Genomic DNA, 12,855 nt, shown 5'->3' with positions numbered 1-12,855 from the left:
AGATTAAATGACCTCACCTAAAATTATGGAGAATGTCGAATATTTTATCCACAAAACATATATTATTAGCAATCTATTTGTGTTACATTACAATTAAAAAACATTTATCACCCAGCATTCCATGTCAAGTTACTTGTTGTTCAAGTATTGAGACAATCCCAATTTAGAGTGCACATATTAACATCCATGAACAAGTTATTATTCGAAGATTTCGTTTTCGATTTGGCAAAAGCAGTTCAAAGACTTTTATGCCAAATTATTATTGGACTTTGATTTACATAAAATATTCGTTGTTATTCGAACATTTGTTAACTAAATACTACCATGCATTAGCGATAGATTTTTATTGGTCTCCTTTATCTTGACCACGGATCATTTCGGTAACCAGTTCTAGCATTTGATACGAGTATGAATGCACGTTCGATTTGTAATAACAAGCAATGTTGCGCAAAATCGATGACAAAATCGAAGTGGAAAATTTTTAAATGATATTGAATGAAACCATTAAATTAATTGAGATTTGCATCCCTCGAAAACTAATTGTACAAAAACGCAGGCAAAAGAGATAAAACCAATTTGAAGATTGTCATTGACATAAAGTTCATTGATTTAAAAGGTGTCGTTCCTTATGAGCTCCGAGGAACTTTATTGTAATTTTCTTTCAGTTATAAAAATGTTATGATTACATTTCGAAATGCCCATAAGGAATATATTAAATGAAGCATTTATATCCGTCTTCCACATGGGATGATATAAGACAGGACGGACTACTCGAATCGACAGCTTCTCCGTCACCTCCTTTTACTATCGTAAAACCCTATTTTTAAAATTTATTAATTTACCTTCTCAATTTTTTTATCCATTCAAATAAATAAATGTTTAATTAATCTTTTAATTATATCAGCTAAATTATTAATTGCAAAATTGTCAAATGATAATTAATTTTGTTTAATGCATTTATTGAAAAATTAATTGAATATGGTGCAAGCATTTTCTCAATTGAAAATTAAAAATGGTTTTTAAGGAATTGTTGATTGGGACCATCAATTTCGTGGTTGAATCAATTTCAATTAAATAATAATTTGCATTAAAAGGATTATGCAAAAACTATGAAGCCTGAAGTTTGCCTCGCTAACTGCTTCAAAAAAGTCAGCATTTCGAAATATAAAATTAGAAGACCGTTGAGCAAAATATCATTCTATACACTGAAAAAATATTGTCGTGAGATCAAAGATTTCATGTCTTTCAAATACGAATGCAAATTTTGCTCAGCTTAGAAGACGCATTTCTCTAATACGATATAAAGTTTTTTTCTTTGTCCAAAAGTCGATAAACTTTTCAATAAAGTCGTATTGTCCTTATAATTAAGTGATTTGACTTAAAAATGCGTATCATAATATGAAAGAAAAAATGTTTGGGATAAGGTTAAAAATTTAATGAAATTGTCTTTAAATTTGTTGTCTTTTTGAAACTTGACATATACAAACCAAAAAATTGTTCAAAAGGACATGTTTTTCAACACTTTATTTTAAAGACGTTTTTTACATGAAACACAACATTATTTATACTGGAAGTCTGAATTTGGAAAATAAAATTGTCGTTAACTAGTTTTTAAAGGACTTTGATAGCATATGAAGAAAAAAAGCTGAACAAGTATATACGGCCGTAAGTTCGGCCAGGCCGAAGCTTATGTACCCTCCACCATGGATTGCGTAGAAACGTCTATTGAAGCCGATGGCAAGGTATCATAAAACTTCCTAAGAACGTAATATATACCACATAGTCCATACGTGGTATATATTAAACTACAAACGGGCCGATTAAATACGAATAATTAATTAAGGTTTCTATAGAAATAAAATTTTGACAACATTTTCTATAGAAGTAAAATATTGACAAAATTTTCTACAGAAATAAAATTTGGAAAAAATTTTCTATAGAAATAATATTTTGACAAAATTTTCTATAGAAATAAAATTTTGTCAAAATTTTCTATAGAAATAAAATTTTTACAAAATTTTCTATAGAAATAACCTTTTGACAATGTTTTCTATAAAAATAAAATTTTGGTAGATTATTTTTGGTTCGAGTGGCAACCATGATTATGAACCGATATGGACCAATTTTTGTGTGGTTGAGGATCGGCAATATATAACTATAGACCGATATGGACCAATTTTGGCATGGTTATTAGCGGCCTTATATTTACTAACACCACGTTGCAAATTTCAACCGGATCGGATGAATTTTGCTCCTCCAAGAGGCTCCGGAGATCAAATCTGGGGAACGGTTTATATGGGGGCTATATATAATTATGGACCGATATGGACCAATTCTTGCATGGTTGTTAGAGACCATATACTAACACCACGTACCAAATTTCAACCGGATCGAATGAATTTTGCCCCTCTAAGAGGCTCCGTAGGTCAAGTCTGGGGATCGGTTTATATGGGGGCTATATATAATTATGAACCGATGTGGTCCAATTTTGGCATGGTTGTTAGAGACCATATACTAACATCATGTACCAAATTTCAGCTGGATCGGATGAAATTTGCCTCTCTTCGAGCAATCGCAAGCCAAATTTGGGGGTCCGTTTATATGGGGGCTATACGTAAAAGTGGACCGATATGGACCAATTTTTGCATGGTTGTTGGAGACCATATACTAACATCATGTACCAAATTTCAGCCGGATCGGATGAAATTTGCCTCTCTTAGAGCAATCGCAAGCCAAATTTGGGGGTCCGTTTTTATGGGGGCTATACGTAAAAGTGGACCGATATGGACCAATTTTTGCATGGTTGTTAGAGACCATATAGTAACACCATGTACCAAATTTCAGCCTGATCGGATGAAATTTGCTTTTTTTAGAGCAATCGCAAGCCAAATTTGGGGGTCCGTTTATATGGGGCCTATAGGTAATTATGGACCGATATGGACCAATTTTTGCATGGTTGTTGGAGACCATATACTAACATCATGTACCAAATTTCAGCCGGATCGGATGAAATTTTCCTCTCTTAGAGCAATCGCAAGCCAAATTTGGGGGTCCGTTTATATGGGGGCTATACGTAAAAGTGGACCGATATGGACCAATTTTTGCATGGTTGTTAGAGACCATATTCTAACACCATGTACCAAATTTCAGCCGGATCGGATGAAATTTGCTTCTCTTAGAGCAATTGCAAGCCAAATTTGGGGGTCCGTTTATATGGGGGCTATACGTAAAAGTGGACCGATATGGCCCATTTGCAATACCATCCGACCTACAGCAATAACAACTACTTGTGCCAAGTTTCAAGTCGATAGCTTGTTTCGTTCGGAAGTTAGCGTGATTTCAACAGACGGACGGACGGACGGACGGACGGACGGACGGACATGCTCAGATCGACTCAGAATTTCACCGCGACCCAGAATATATATACTTTATGGGGTCTTAGAGCAATATTTCGATGTGTTACAAACGGAATGACAAAGTTAATATACCCCCATCCTATGGTGGAGGGTATAAAAAGTGAAAAATTAAAATTTGCTTCCTAGAGTCATGTACACAAAACCCAAATTTAAAAGAGTTTTTCGTCTTAAAATTATCCTTACTTGTATTCTCCGCTTCTTTGGCTCGGAATCAATACCAAAATTGTTAAAGTAAAGACAAAATGTTTGGAACCGGGCAGGTGTACCCACTACACCTTTTTTCAAAGAGTTTCCTCCATATATAAAAATGTTAAAGCTCTTCAGGCCTACTTCTGCCATATAAAAATATTTCTATAAACTTTCAATAAATTGTTTTGCATATGGGCACTTTTATTTACACTAATAATTTTGGTATTAATTTCGAACCAACGTAGCGGACAATTGAAGTAAGGATACATTTAAGAGACTTGCGCGTAATTGATATTAGGATACCAAATTCAATTTATTCGTTTTTCTGCTTTTTTCGTGTTAATGAGAACTTAAATTTCCAAATTCGGACCACACTGCAAGCAAAAATTATGGCGTGTTTCGAATAAAAATTGTGTTTAATATAATGTGCTGGAAGACATCTCCTATTTGTCATATAATCAAGATGCAAAAGGACAGCAAATTTAAAGACAATTTCATATATTTTGAAGCATTTTTCAGAATTATTAAAGCCAAGTTGACCTCAGTCAAACTAAATTTTCTTTCAAGTTTGGTCAAGAAAATAACTTTATATCAGCGAAATGCCTCTTCTATGTTAAGCAAAATTAGCACTCGTATTTCTACAGTTTATTTTTTTTTAGTGTACACATTATATGGTTGTAAACGATATTTCGATGTGTAGAAAGCTCAAACTCCTCCCTCTCTCCCCTGATATACTGGAAAAACTAAAAATAATTTTCCCCGTAGAAAATTCTAATCCCCAACAATAATATTATTTGCCTTCAACATTTAAAATATATGCATATATGCATTAAGCACATAATCGACATAATTCTAAATCTGATTGATATTTTCCTTGTGTATATGAATTTAAAAATAATTCATTAGCCTTTTTAGTAGCATCCCTCTCCATTTTTTACTGAAATAATAATTCCAATAATAGATTTGCACAGGAAGTTCGCCAATTTGAATGAATAATCTTAATACAATGACAAATTCTAAGTTCATCGAGATCATAATTTCTGCATTCTTAACTTCAGTCAATCATTGTCACTGCAATGCAAACAACGAATGCTGAAAGCACTTTTCTTGGTTGTTCACTGCGATGTGAGTGCGCGTGTGTGTGTATGTGGAAAATACATTTTTAATTTAGCGCGTACTGCATTTTTGTTGTTAATTTTTCCACAATAATATCCTCCGCCCCATTCCCTGAACCGGGATCCCACCATATTTGAAAACTACCGCTGTATTTTCACCCCAATCAGCATCGAAATGACATTCGATTGGTTTGCAAGAGCTTCGTTGACGAGCCGGCACAGTTCGGTTTTTTTCTCCTACACACAACGAGGTGCTCTTTCGAGAAAAAAGCAACAAGAACAACAAAAGACACACATTCGAAGTCATCTACAAACACACGCAAGACAAATGGATGTATACGCTAGAAATGCATTTCGTTTGTTTACACCTGCAATTATTCGCATTTCGGGACCACAATTATTGTTTTAGCATCTATCCGCCTCAATATGGTGCCTACCGCACAGTGGGATATTATTCCATTTTTTTGCAATTTTAATGGGAAATATTGTATGCCCTTCAAAAGTTCTCTTATATAAAAAGTTAATTGTTTTAATCACGGACATTATAGTATCAATCACAGAATGAATGAATTTATAATTATTTCACCTTTATATTAAATAACTTTCATGTAATTTTAAAAGAGTTCGTACGATGTTATGAATTTTTATGTGGATTTGATTCAAAATTCAAGTATGTTAATTCAATAATTCAAAGATTTTGTTTTTACTCTAATGATTTTGGTATTGATTCCGAGCCAAAGAAGGAGAGAATTGAAGTGAGTATGACTCTAAGACTCAATTCTCTTTTAAATTTGAGTTTTGCTTACTTGATTCTAGGAAACAAAATTCTCAGCTTATATCTTCATTTGTTAAGGAAAACTTGTATTTCCAAATTCAGACTCTGCTTCAATTTTTTTTTCGAATTCAGCAGATTAAAATACATAAGAAAAATCACATCTCATCAAATGTACATGAAAAAAATATGTTTTGTAAACTAGTGTAATTTAAAGATTATTTTTTTAAATCAAAAAGTTTGCCTTACTTCAACGTCATACGATTTGCGTCCCACCGCAAATATGAAAGATTTGTGAAATACATTTAAGGAAAACAATTTTTAAATAAAAATATAGTGCACTTTGGTTTAATTAATAAAATTACGCTATTTTAAAGAAATTTGGCATTAATATTGATATTCTAACTCGATATATAATTCTTTAGTGAAAAAAGAGCGAAAACCTAAAAATATAGAATACAATTTTGAGAAAGTTTTCTATATAAATAAAATTTTGACAAAATTTTCAAAAGAAATAAAATATTGACAAAAATTTCTATAGAAATAAAATTTGGCAAAATTTTTTATAGAAATAACATTTTGACGAAATTTTCTATAGAAATAAAATTTTGAAAATTTTCCAAAGAAAATTTTTTACAAAATTTTCTATAGAAATAAAATTTTAACAAATTTTCCTATACTCGTAGAAATAAAATTTTGACAAAAATTTCCAAAGAAATAATATTTTGACAACATTTTCTATAGAAATAAAATTTTGACAAAATTTTCTATAGAAATAAAATTTTGACAAAATTTTCTAAAGAAATAAAATATTGACAAAACTTTCTGAAGAAATAAATTTCAGCAAAATAATAGTTTTTGGTAAAATTTGCTGCAAATGTTAGTAGATTATTTTTGTCTCAATTTTCAACCGTGACTACAATGGTTCGCATTATTTTAGTATGCGATCGATAGCTTCTTATGTTATCTACAATGTTTCCGTGTGGAAGCGTAGTATAGAATCACATGCTTTTTCCGACCAAAATTTTCTTTAATGTCAAGAAAATAGTGTTTTTGATTCTGACTTTTACAAAATCGAGATTTTCATGCCGCATAAAAGACCATTAGCAAATAAGTTTGTTAAAGACTCAAAATATTAAAATCAAACTATTGTACCATCAATCTGATATCGACTCAAAACTTTATACACAAAAGGTACTAAATCATTCGCGGGGGACCAGGATTAAAAAGTATTTCCATCACTGGTCCCAACACAAAATAACTTTGCTCTCATAAGTATACTTATGTTGTTATTGTTATGTTATTTTGTGTTGGGTATTTCATGCTCTCTCCACATTTAACTTAGTTCAAACGAGAATTTGAGCAAACATTTGGTCACGTGGTTGTTTATAAATTGGCTTCCAAGCAGGGCTGCCAATGAAATTTTAAGAAAAATCGTCACTTTTTCCCGAAAAAATCGGCATAATCGGCACTTGCTTTATAAAAATCATCCAAAAATCGGGAATTTAAATAATATTAAAATAAAACACATGTTTTGGTTAAAAACAAAACAAATGTATTCATTTCATATAAAAACACACAATTCTACTATAATTAGTACATGCATTCTGAGCATGTCATAGCCGAAAAATACGCGAACGCCATCCTGTAACTCTTTACATATTCTAAATTTCAGCTTCTAAACATTAAAAACAATAAATACATCCAGATTTTATATCTTAACCCACATACCCGTAGTGTTTAGGGAATAATAACTTTTATTGACTTTAGACTACATAAAACATACTGCTCGACTCAGAATCACCTCCTGAGTCGCTTTATTCGTATTCGTCCGTTCATCGGTCGGTCTGTCTATGTATTATTCGCAGGATTCCCATCGCAATTATTATATATATGCCTCCACGATTTCAACAAATGGGGTCATATTGAGCCTATATACTAGCCAGTCGTCTTCAAATATAATACCCTTAAAGTAAGCAAAATTTAATCGAAATCGGTTAAGATTTCGAATTCGCTCGATTTTCCCAAATTTTTGAACGGAGTAAATATCGTCATTTTCGAAGCAAAAATCTGAAACTGCTATTTTTTGAGTCAAAAATCGTCAAAATGCCGATAAATCGGCAAAATTGGCAGCCCTGCTTCCAAGATGTATGAGAACAATTAAATGGTCAACATGAGGAAAAAGTAATCAAGAAGACAAAAATGTCATCTACTCCGTTGATGTGTATTCAAATACTAATTCAAATAACACATCCATATATACCCAGCAAAAAAATTTGGAAGTTCTTCCAAAGGCACAACTTTAAAAGCACTTCCAGAAGATGAACTCCCAATGATGTTCTTTATTTTAACTACACATTCAATTTTTTATAACATGATTTTTTAATATTTTTAATGGGTAATTTTAACTTTTTTGTTTCAAATTGGTTAAAAATAGTTTAAGAATTCATAAAATGGTATAAATTATTTAAATTTTTTCGAAAAAATGATAAATCCAATCTGTAAAAATTGTGAATTTTTGAAAATATTTGAGGTCAAACGTTTCAGACAAGCATTAGAATCCATTAAAAATTATTTATTTTACAAAATATCACAGAATTTTTTAATTTACATCCAAAACATTGAATTCGGATCACATCTAAAGAAGTGATGCAAATTCAGTGCACCGGCTGTTGAAATGGAAGACTTCCGTCCTATGACAAGCCCATTTTAAATCGCTTCATGTTAAAGCCCATGTTAAATCGCTTCTGCGTCAGTTTTGCACCACTTCCGGATCCATCATTACTTTTTTCGCGACGCTTTTTTGCTGGGTAGTTGTGTGGTGTTGTAAGAATATCTCAAATGGTTCTTCTCAGTTGATGAGTTTAGTTCAGTTCAGATGGCATGCGTAGGGAAAAATCCTTTTTTGTAGGGATTTCTTCCTAAAATTACAACTGTAGGGAAAAAAGGACAAATTCTTCATTTTTCCAATTTTCAGATTTTACTATATTTTGCAACATATTTCAAATATTATAAGATCCAAAATATATGGTAGTCAATGCATCAACTAATTGAATGTTACTGTAATGATATTATTTAGAAAAGTTCAGCAGTATCCTTAAAAGATTTTTGAATTGGTATTTAATAACATGAAATAGATTTACTTTTGCAGGAAGGTACATAAACAGGCGACGGCTTCCCCAACTTGGTGCTTCCCAATATTTTCTAATACAAAGATCACTTCAGCAGTGCATTTGCGGTTCGCTTGTATAAATGTAGGTTAGGTTAGGTTACGTGGCAGCCCAATGTATCAGGCTCACATAGACTATTCAGTCCATTGTGATACCACATTGGTGAACTTCTCTCTAAATTTAATGTAGAAATTAAATGTAGAATATTTATTTACCTATGGGCAAATTACATTCATAAGTTTTTAATTTTTTAAAAAAATGTCATCTACAAAAACCATTCCAGCAAAATTTAGAAAATAACCTTTTTATGCAAATTATCTCACTGTTGAATTAAGGGATTGTCTAGAAAATGACAATTTTAAATGTCAGTGCATTGCTTGTGGAAAATTCGTAAATTGTGGAAAATCTGACCTGAAGAAACACGCGGCCTTTAAAGTTCACAATAAAAATTTTGGTAATGTTAAAAATGAGCAATGATGTTGCAAAGTTTGAAATCCGATTAAGAATGTCATTAGTAATAGTACTGCACATTTGGTCCCTTTATTGAAGGATATAGTCCCAGACTATTAATTTTAAAGAAATATTTGTTATTTTCTTGCCATATTTGTTTGAATTGAGTAAATTTTTTACCGTAGCGGAAAATGTAGGAAAAAAATTTTTGAGAGTAGGAAAAAAGGGAATTTTTAGGCGCCGCGTAGGGAATCTTCAAAAAACTTCCTGGCATCACTGGTTTAGTTTAAAATGTAAAGTTGATCGCACATGCCGAAAATAAAGAGTTAATTGATTAAAGTTGTGAAAGTGAAAAGAAAAACAAACAAAATTAGTAAAACCAAAAGGATATGAAGTGTTACATATGCAATAAACTTTTTAACCAAAATGAAGAATATTTTAAGCATCTAAAATGCTATCATTTGCTTAAACACACATACTGTCGACGCTGTTGTGGGACATTATACAAGGATGCTTCTTCTTTTAAGAGGAATGTTTTAACAAAACATTCATTTAATTACAAAAAAAAAATAGAAAATGAATTCGTTACTATTTTTAAGACGACAATGGGGTGTTCTAGCGAAGATTAAGAAGTGTAATTTTAAATTTATTTCGGACAAATTATTGTTTTACAAAACATGTATATATGTCATATGTTTATGGAAGTATTTCTAAATTTACAGATAATTGCCGCAACATTTTTCGTTCTGTGAAAACCGAATATAGGAAATTAAAGGAGAATGGAAATTAAAGATGGGAAATTAAAGAGTTGAATGAACAACAAATTCAAAAGGAAAAGGAACATTTTGGCACAAAAAGGGTGGGTTAAATTTTGTTCAAAATTCTTCTAGGATCGAATATTGTAAAATATATTAAAATAACAAATTTTAAAATTTTCTTTTTAAATTTTTTACTCCAGAGGCTGAAACCATTAAACTGCTATTGGTGATCTAAACACTATTACGGTACCAGAATGTTTGTGTGTCTAGATGGTCAATTTATCAAAATCAACAGCTTTCGAAGAAAAGTTAATATTTGCATGTGCACTGACAAAATATTTACGTCATATTAAAGATTACACCCATAGAAAAAATCTGAACGGCGTGGTCATTTTGAAACGATCCGTTCATGAAACTGAATCAACACACATGTGTTGTCAAACTGAGGACAGATGGGGACAATCTGACAACGTAAAAATGACACCATACGTTTTCAAAACAACAACCAGCGTTCATGACCTGAAAACATAATGGTTACGAATTTATAACAAAATTAAAAAAAGATTTCCCATACCGTGACTCGAACCTGTGTTGCCTGCACGATACACGCTAACAGTCGCCTTAGCACATTGGACCAACGGCGGAGTTACCATAACAACGTCTAACGATTATTTTAAGACTTTTCATGACCAAAGAAAAACGAATGCCGTTCATGAAATCGTGAACGCCCGTGGACGAAATCGTGAACATTCCGTTTTGATTTTGTGTGAACGTTTCCGTTTCATTTTGACAACGTCCGTTCACGATTGTGAAACGCAATTTTTTCTATTAGTGTACGCAACATAAATTTGAGGATGCGCCATTTACAAAATATTAAGGACAAATTTCTGTAGAATAAAGAAATTTTAATTAAAATAAAATAAAGTTTGCTTCAAAAATATTTTTTATTAAATTTAGAACACAAATTTTGGAAATTTGCATCCTTCCGTTAAAGTCGTATGTCATTGAACTAAAGTAAAGAGACACATTATTCATTTAAAGAAATCGTAAATATTGAATTTTTAGATTTAAGATAAACAAGCTTCAAATATAGGCTAAGACTTATTTAGAGGATTTAGCACATTTGATTTAAAGTTTTTTTTTTTTTTCTTTTTGAATTAAGAAAACATTTTGTACCGCTATAATTTGGATTTTAAAACTGGCAATTGTTTGTACGTGAATATCTTTATAAATATACCGAATGAATGAAAATTCGATGAATGATATTTCTATCCTAAATTAAATTTTATTGGTCCTAGATTTAAAGCCACATATGTCGCTAAAAAATGTCTTTATTTTAAAGAAGACGCATCTTTGGCTCGGAATCAACACCAAAATCCTTAAGATAAGGCCAACATTTTTGGATCCAAGTAAACTTTTTTTGAGTGTGTATATATTTCATCATTTGTACTTTATTTCAAACAATAAAATTGAAATTTAATTAAAACAAACAAGTATATACAGCAGTAAGTTCGGCAGGGCCGAATCTTAAATACCCACCACCATGAACCAAATATTAGGGTTTCCTTTGAAATTTCAGGAAGCCTTGAGGACTTGAGGACACTTCCCGAAGATAAATTTAAAGATTTCACCTATGAGGACTATATCAGATTCTGGATTTATAAGAACCATTTTTGTTTGAGTTTTAGAGGAATCATTAACATCTCTTGTAAGTGTGCAAGAAAATTATAAAATAACGTATTGATTTGAAATCTTGAATCTGTAGATTTTCATCCGAGAAGTAAAATCTGGAAATTTTACATTGAGTTTCAAGTAATTTTCATGATCAGTGCGCCTTCTATACCCTCAAGTCGGTCTATATGGTCTATATGGAGGCCCTACCAAAAGAACCGATAAAAACTTAATCCGACACACGTTTTTGTGAGCCTAAAATACGAGAATATTTACAATTTCAGGCAAATCAGATAAAAACTACGGTTTCTAGAAAACCAAGGAGTTAAATCGGGAGATCGTTCTTATGGGGGCTATACTAAAATATGGACCGATACTCACCGTTTTCGGCACACCACTTTATGGCCCGAAAATACCTCTAGATTTCCAATTTCAGGCAAATTGGATAAAAACTTCGGATTCTAGAAGCCCAAGAAGTAAAATCGGGATATCGGTCTATATGGGGGCTATACCAAAACATGGAGCGATACTCACCATTTGTGGCACACCTCTTTATGGTCCTAAAATACCTATAAATTTCCAATTTCAGACAAATTGTATATAAACTACGGATTCTATAAACTCAAGATGTAAAATCGGGAGATCGGTCTATATGGGGGCTATACCAAAACATGGACCGATGCGGACCATTTCCGACACACCCTTTGATGGTCCTCAAGTACCTCTAGATTTTCAATTTCTGGCAAATTGGATAAAAAATACGGTTTCTATAAGCCCAAGACCCCAAATCGGGAGATCGGTTTATATGGGGACCATACCAAAACATGGACCGATGCTCACCATTTTTGGCACACCTCTTTACGGTTCTAAAGTACCTCTCGATTTCCAATTTCAGGTAAATTGGATAAAAACTGCGGTTTCTATAAGCCCAAGAAGTAAAATCGGGAGATCGGTCTATATGGGGGCTATACCAAAACATGGACCGATACTCACCATTTTTGGCACACCTCTTTGTGGTCATAAAATACCTATAGATTTAAAATTTTAGGCAAATTGGATAAAAACTAATAATAAGCCCAAGACTCCAAATCGGGAGGTCGATTTATATGGGGATTATATCAAATCCTGGACCGATATAGCCCATCTTCGAACTTGACCTGCCTGCAGACAAAAAACGATTCCTTCATTATTGAAGACTGTAGCGTGATTACAACTGACAGACAGACAGACGGACATCGTTATATCGTCTTAGAATTTCTCCCTGGTCAAGAATATATATACTTTATATAGTCGGAAATCGATATTTCGATGTGT

The 12,855-nt window shown here is 32.2% G+C and overlaps 2 long non-coding RNA genes across 3 annotated transcripts in view; one reads left to right on the top strand and one right to left on the bottom strand.

Annotated features, from left to right (window-relative positions):
* The window catches only part of LOC142227676 (uncharacterized), a 183,737-nt gene that overhangs the window by 81,177 nt on the left and 89,705 nt on the right, over nt 1-12,855 (bottom strand). The window lies entirely within an intron of this gene.
* LOC142227675 (uncharacterized) overlaps nt 1-12,855 on the top strand; it is a 33,866-nt gene that overhangs the window by 10,127 nt on the left and 10,884 nt on the right. The gene's annotated exons all lie outside the window — the stretch shown is intronic.

The sequence above is a fragment of the Haematobia irritans genome, chromosome 2 (genome assembly GCF_050003625.1).
Source record: "Haematobia irritans isolate KBUSLIRL chromosome 2, ASM5000362v1, whole genome shotgun sequence".
Lineage (NCBI taxonomy): Eukaryota > Metazoa > Arthropoda > Insecta > Diptera > Muscidae > Haematobia > Haematobia irritans.
The sequence above is the reverse complement of the archived record's forward strand: the minus strand, read 5'-3'. Positions and strand labels throughout refer to the sequence as shown.